This window comes from Bubalus kerabau, chromosome 14 (assembly GCF_029407905.1).
Source record: "Bubalus kerabau isolate K-KA32 ecotype Philippines breed swamp buffalo chromosome 14, PCC_UOA_SB_1v2, whole genome shotgun sequence".
Lineage (NCBI taxonomy): Eukaryota > Metazoa > Chordata > Mammalia > Artiodactyla > Bovidae > Bubalus > Bubalus kerabau.
In genome coordinates, this window is record NC_073637.1 from 63,783,497 (window position 1) to 63,791,107 (window position 7,611).

At 45.8% G+C, this 7,611-nt stretch overlaps 1 long non-coding RNA gene across 1 annotated transcript; it reads left to right on the forward strand.

Moving 5' to 3' along the window:
• The first annotated feature begins 266 nt into the window (after positions 1-266).
• LOC129626991 (uncharacterized) lies at positions 267-6,742 on the forward strand. Its single transcript, XR_008702366.1, has 3 exons — positions 267-382; positions 480-586; positions 5,929-6,742. It is a non-coding gene; the product is annotated as an uncharacterized LOC129626991 (long non-coding RNA).
• The last annotated feature ends 869 nt before the right edge of the window (positions 6,743-7,611 follow it).

Consider the following 7,611-nt stretch of genomic DNA (forward strand, 5'->3'; position numbering starts at 1 on the left):
TTGATTTCATGTGTAGCAGATATGGATTTAAATCCCAGCTGTGAAGCTTCCTGGCTGAGACATAGATGTTAAGACAGGTCACCCATGGGCCCCGCCTTACTCGGGCATCTGTGTGAAGGTCCAGGGGCTGAGGCATTTCAGCGAACTGAGCACGTGTATACAGTAGGGGATACAAGGTGGCAAATGCAGCCAGCAAGCAGCTGTCCACATCAGAACATAACTCAGAATTGTTAAATGCCAATCGCAAACCCAGCATCTTTTCAGCTGGTAATAAAGATTGTAAATAAGTTACTAATTTGAGGCTAAGTATTCACTCCTGTGAAGATGTGAGGAAAGGAAAAGGTCCGACTGCTCTCGGGAATTCAGCTGAAGTTGGTTTAAGGTATTGTTTCTAGTTCAGTGCATGCATGTTACGTGGGACAGACAGTCCTCTAAGCCTTTGGTCTACCAGCTTCTGAACTTTGTTTTCCAAAACACAGATTTGCAGCCGGTCCTACCCTATATCCCTTTCTGACGTCTCTGCAGTCAGCTGGTTCCATATACCCCTGGCTGTGCCCACCTCTCGTGCATCGCTCGCTGGAGGCTCGTAAGTCCTTGCCTCTTCTACTTCCATCTGGCTGCCTTCCCCCGCCCCGAGCACCGCTGACATACCGCCAAATCCAGGGTTCAGCCTTATCTTCCTGGACCTTGCTCCATTAATCATCACTCTCACCAAGTCTCCAGGCACTTTCCTTTCAGTCTATAAATATGCCTCAATCTCTGGTAGCCTTAAAAAATAATTTAAAAATGAATAACCATGGCTTCACGTCACGTCTCTATAGCAACTGCCCCATTTCTGGAATCCCAATGTCTGAGTGGCCAGGAGTTTAGATTCTCGAGACTTCAGCTCCCCGTTCTGCCACTTCTAACTGTACGACCTTTTGCTTAAACTTTCTGTGCCTCAATTTCCTCCTCTGTAAAGTAAGGCTCTGGATATTATCTCCCTCCAGGTCGTTGTGAGAATTAAATGCATTAACACAGAAACTTGTCCTACAGAAGGTGGCCAGTAAATGTTAAGGATGATCTGAGTCCTACTTTCTCACCTCCCTTTTGTCCTTCAAAGTACCAGAACCTGGCTCAGGCCCAACCACCCCTGAGATCCTGCTTCGTAAAGGTCACCTATGACCTACTACCTGTCAGTGTGTGGCCCTCTGTTGCACGTGATGTTGTTGGTTACTTCCTCCTTTCTGCAACTCTCCAAACGTTATCTGCTGCCACTTCCTGCTGCAGACATTGTTATACCCTGGTTACAGTGAATGAATAAACACACACAGAGCTAGGGTTTGTTTCTTACCTTCAAGTCTTTGCTCTTGCTGAAACTGGATCACTGCCACAACCATAGAAGTCACCCCTTACACTTTTAGTGCCCAACTCTGACTTGTCCCCTTCACCCTCCAGATGCCCCTGTCCTTGCTGCCTTCCCCTGGTTAACTTCCACTTATCCTTTAAGACTCTGCTAGGACCTCACTTCCCCAGGAATCTCTCCTGAACACCCTTCTCCCATAAAACTGAGTTAGGTACTCCTTCCTGGTGCTTACATGACCCTCATGTAGTTCTTACACCGCATTACAATTCTGTCTTCTGTCCACCCCTAAAATGACTATAAGCAATCTGGTACAACTTTCAGAATCATTTCTTATCCAGACACATAGTAGGAAGTCAATAAGTGTATATATGGAATGAAATAATCAATTGATCAATATCAATACTCATCTATATCCTTGAGTTTTAGGTAGTAGGATACAGAACAGCTAGACCAACAGGGAGTTAGCAGGGAATGCAGAAGGTTTGACAAGGTGTGGTAAGGAAGTTGGGGGAAGCAGGCAGAGTTTGGCAGGAGTAACATGGGCTGTCTTGTAGAGAAACGTTCAAAATGAAGAGGCCATGCCCTTGGGAAGGTTGACTTCATTAAGCTCTTAAGTAGTCTCACAAAATCGCTAGCAATTTTGTGAATGAATGAATGAATGGAAAGCAAAATAAATTTGAAAACAAAACTAAAGTATATACACTTTCCTTCTTGCTTTTTTCCAAAAGAGCACAATTAAAACCCTATTATTAAAAAAAAAAAACCAACTTCCAGATGCATGCTATTTGTTTTTATGCTAGAAAAACGAGAAAGAAAAATTTTGTTTCCAAAACCTTAGAAGAAATTCAGACCATTCTCCACAGGCTGATACATTCCCACAGGCACTGTTTATTATCCACTTGCAGTTTAATCTTTCACCTTCAAGCACTGAACCCAAAGAACATCTGCACTCTTGCTATCTTTGTTATTATTGCTTTTGCCTCTGACATGAGCCATTATTGAGATTCAGCATTCCTGGAACCAGTTATCACCCCTGAAGTAAGAGGCACTGAGCAGTAGTACCAGTAACTAAGTTTTAAAGAATCAGAATCTTCATCTTTCTTTTTAAACAGATAATGCATTCGTGCCATTCAAAAGATTGAAGAGTGTACAATAAAAATTTTTTGCTTCTGCTTTGTCCTTTAAGACATATTCTGGTTATACCAAAGAACATATACACATATACACTTTTCTTCCTACTGCCTGCTTTCTGCTCGATGTTACTATATACCCTATCTTGCACCTTGCTTTTTTCACCTAACAGTCAGTACATAAGGAAAATTTCTCACTTTATTTGTACATTATATAGATATTGGAGGAGGGAATGGCAACCCACTCCAGTATTCTTGCCTGGGAAATTCCATGCACAGAGGAGCCTGGCAGGCTAGAGTCTACGAGGTCACAAAGAGTCAGAAGAGACTGAGCAACTAAGCATCTATATAGATATAGAACAAAATTTATATAACCACTCCCCTACTCATGGATATACAGGCTGCTTCTGATATTTTGAACCTCAAGCAGCACTGTAAGTAATAGCCTTTACAGGTATCATTTTGCACATGTGACAAAGTATCTGTAGCGGAAGTTCCTACAAGTAGTTTAGCTCAGCCAAAGGGTACATTCATTGGTGGTTCTGTTAGCTCTTGCCAGTGTTCTTTCCAGGGAGGTGGTTGTACCAGTTTACCCTCCCACCAGCTTCCTTCCATCTCCACCAGTGGCCTCAGCTGACTTTCGAGGCTTTGCCAGTTTGGAAGGTGATGAATAGTGTCTCAGTGTATTCAAGCTTGCAATTTTCTTATCATGAGTATGGCTGCACTTTTTTTTCCCCAAGTCCTCAGTGCTATTTATACTTTCTTCTCTATATATAAAATTATGATAACCACAACAATAATGGTGAACATTGATGGGGGCATTTATACCTCCCAGGGAAGTTACAGACATCTCATTTATGCCTTTCAACAATTTTGCATTGTAGGGACTGTTATGATCCCAGTTTACAAATGGAGAAACTGAGGCTTAGAGAATGGAAGGGATTTGCCCAGGGTCTCACAGCAGCAAGCGGCAAGGCCAGCTTGAATCCAGGCTTCTCTGACCACAAAGCCCACGTTCTTAAACACAAGGCACCTTCACCTGAGACTCAACAAACATAACAGAAGTAGAGACCTTGGGGCTCTGACTCTTGGATTATCTCCCAGAGATTCTAAGGACATCACCTGCTGAGGCCCTCTCACTCTCTTGCCTCTTTTTGAGGTTAACGTCTCCTTGGGTTCTTGCTTCCTTTTGAGACACGCTCGCAGGGGCCCACGGAGATGAGACCCTGATTGGAGCCTCCTGGAAGTGCATCCCTGTGAGAGGAGCAAGTGGGCGACTGCAGGGGGCACTAGCTCAGAAATAGCAACCTCAGGCCTACGAGTGAGGAGGAAGTATAAAGTTCATTCATTCAGCAAATATTGATTGAACATCTACTATGTACCCGGAAGTGTTCCACAAACTCGGACACATGGCGGTGAACAAGACAAACTAGGCCTCTGTTCTCATGAAACTTACGTCAGACAAAAAATAAACAAGAAACAAAATGATAGCGTTAGGTAGTTAGAATAGGAAAAAGGAGTCCAGAATGGTGGTGGCTAAAAGACAAGGAAGGGGAAAGCCCGCAAAAAATAGAACAAAGGAAGGTCCGAGGGTCCAAGGACCAGAGTGAGGACCTCAGATAAAATAAACGGCACTCCTGGCTAGCCCAATTTACACAGGGCAGGCACAGGAGGAGGAGAGGGGAAAAAAAAAAACATAAAAAGAGAGGAGCCAAAATTGGGCTGGGGGCCTTTCTTCTCTTCGCGTCTTTTGGGTTAGCCATGCCCTCACGCCTCCAGGATGTATTTTCCTTTACTTTCTAAATAAAACTGAGCTGTAACATGGAGCTGTAACACTGGTCCCACTGAGGGCTCTAACGCTGGTCCGTCCGTCACGTCAAATTTTTGTTGCGACGAGACAGAACCGAGAAAATTACATACTCCCCCGATAATAGTAATAAGAAGTATTCTATTAGGGCGTTAAAACCGCGTGATTTGGTAAAGAGAGGTGGCTTTGGATTGGTGAGTAGGTGAAGGCTTCTCCAAAGGAAGTTACACTGAGAAAATAAATAATCTGAGGTGCCGGGGAGAGCATCGCAGACAGAGGAACAGCCAGTGCAAAGGTCCCATGTTGGGAACAAGCTGGTGCATCTGCAGGCGGGAGAGCCTGGAGGCAGTGGGGAGAGCCTGGAGGCAGGGGCAGGTAGGGCTCAGGCAGAGAGGCCAGACTGGCAGGTGTGATCAGATCTCACCTCGGGGCTCTCTGGATCTGGAAAGAAACCTGCCTTACTGTGTCCAGTGGGAAACTAAGCTGAGAGGTTTAAACTGGTGTGGGGGTGGGGTATGTGTATGTGTATGACATAATATGATTTAATTGTTTTTAAAACAATCACTCTGGCTGCTAGGAGGACAGAAGATTATAGTAAGGTGGGAGAGTAAGTATGGAGACCAGTATGGGAGACCAGTAAGTATGGGAGGCTATGGAGGTGGCTTGGACCAGAGATCACAAAGGCTTAGACCAGAGTAGTACTACTCAAACTTTATTTTTTTTTTTAAAAGGGTTAAGATGGTACATTTATTTTTATTCAGTTATTTATTTATTTGGCTGCATTGAGCATCTTGCAGGATCTTAGTTCCCAGACCAAGGATTCAACCACCTGCATTGGAAGGCAAATTCTTAACCACTGGACCACCAGAGAAGTCCCTACTCAAACTTTAGAGGGCATCAGGAATCCTCTGGAGGGCCCAATCCTCAGAGTTTGTGATTCTGGAGAAGACGCCAAGATTTTTGCATTTCTTACAAGCTCCTTGTTGACACTGCTGCTGCTGGTCTGCCAATCACACTTTGAGTAGCAAGAGACTAGACAGGAGATGGAAGAAGTGGACAGATTTCAATATATTTTGGAAACTCAAGTCAACAGGATTTACTGATGGACTGCATCTAGGGGACGAGCAAAAGAGAAGAATCAAGGATGACTTTGGGGTTTTGGTTTAGCGACTGAGGAAATAATTGCAGGCACATACTGAGTAGAAAGTGGAAGGAGGGGCAGATGAAGAGGGAGAAACTGAGAGTTCTGTTTTGGGGGTGTAAAGCATGAGAGGTATCCAAGTGGAAATGCCAGTTGCTGGGTGGTGAGTTCTGGTGTTGGGGCAAGAGGTCAGGACTGCGGAGACCTCAGCATAAAGATGGAATTTAAAGTGTTGGGACTGGAAGGGGTGGCCCAGGGAGAGATCAGACTTGGGGAGGAGAAGGAGCATGGGACTTATCCCTGGGTATCCAGCACCTAGCAGTCAGGCAAAGCAGAGGCACCAGTGGGTAAGAAGACAACCTAGACTTAATGTCATTCATGCCATGGGCAGAAAGCCTTTTAGGAAAGATGGAATGGCCAATAATGTGACTGGGAGCAATGTGTGATATGAGAGATCCCAAATCCCAAAGTCATCCTTGATTCTTCTCTTTTACTTGTTCACCAGATGCAATCCATCAGTAAATCCTGTTGACTCTGCTTCCACAATATATTGAAATCTGTCCACTTCTTCCATGTCCAGCGTCTAGTCCAACGCTACTTCAAGTGTGACTGGCATGCCAGCAGAAGGGAGCACCCTCCAGGGGAAGAAAAGAAGAACCTGCAAAAGTGACTAAGGAACTTGATGGACTTCCCTGGTGGTCTAGTGGCTAAGACTCCACACTCCCAATGCAGGGGGCATGGGTTCCATCCCCAGCCAGTGAACTAGACCCACATGCTACAACTAAGAGTTTGCGTGCTGCCCCAAAGATTGAGGGTCCCATGGGTTGTAACCAAGATCCAGTGCAACCGAATAAATGAATAAACATTTAGGGGGGGGAAAAGAAGGAACCTGGGAATCTGTAGCTCCTTGTAACCTCAGATGGCCCCATGTAGAGAAGTGAAGAAACCTCAGATCTATTACAGCTAACTCTGCAGCCAGCTCTCTTGTCCTGAAGGGCTAGCAGCGTTTGAAGAAGGAGAGAAGGGACAGATCAAGTCTCAGGTATTGGGCCTGGAAAGGAGAAGACAGGTAGCAGAGGTCTTAGGATTCAGGTATGATAATAGACGGCATCTCAGACAGAAAGGCTGCGCCATTCTGGAAACTTTCTTCCCTTTCACCTCCCAGAAACGAGCATCCCTTCTCCCAAACAAGAGCAATTCTTCACCCAGTGTTTTTGAGCCCTGGGCCGCCTGCCGAAGCTGAGCCCTGGCTCCACTGGCGGTCTCCTCCCTCGTCTGTATTTTGATGGCTTCCTTTAGCCTGGCTCCTTCCCCTCAGACTACAATAATGCTATTCCAGCCTAAAAGAAAGCTCTGTTCCTCCACCCTTCCTCCCCTGCAGCTACTGCTTTCATTGCTTTTACCCCAAACTTCCTACACCAAGGCTCATGCTTCCTCACTTTCTTTTGCAATGGAATTTGGCTTGGGTCCTTGCCACTGTCTCCAAAGCCATGGCCACCTCATAGTCATCCAACCCAAGGTCTGCTCCTCCAGGTTCTGACCTCAGGCCATCTTCCTGCTGTGTTAACACAATGGCCACACAGTCCTTCTGGAAACTCCTGCCTCCTCCTCTCAAAGTCCTCACCATCCCTACCCAGTGCCCCTCCCCCTTCCCAGTGTGGCCTGGTTGAGGGTGAGGGGACAGGACTCTCTGGGTTCTATAACTTGTGGTCTTGTCTCCTTCTCTGCCCGCTCCCAGGTGATCACATCCAGACCCTTCCATGATTGTCTGTGAGCTGATGACTGATGACAACTTACACTGCTATTTCCAGCTGCCCATGTGAGATTTCCATGTCCTGCAGGCATGTCAAAGATGTCTAAAACAAAACCTCACCCACAGTGTGCACTTAATAGATGGACATTAAGTACATGTTTATTGAATGAACTGCTTTCTCCTTGCCCACTCCTGCCTCCTACATGTTAAAGAAAAAGCAATAGGGCTTCCCTCATGGCTCAGTGGTAAAGGGTCCACCTGTCAATGCAGGGTTCGATCCCTAATCCGGGAAGATTCCACATACTGCAGAGCAGCCAGGCCTGTGCACTACAGCTATTGAACCCCTGTTCTAGAGCCTGAGATCCACAGCTACTGAGCCCACGTGATGTAGCTACTGAAGCCTGAGTGCCCTAGAGCCCATGCTCCACCACAAGA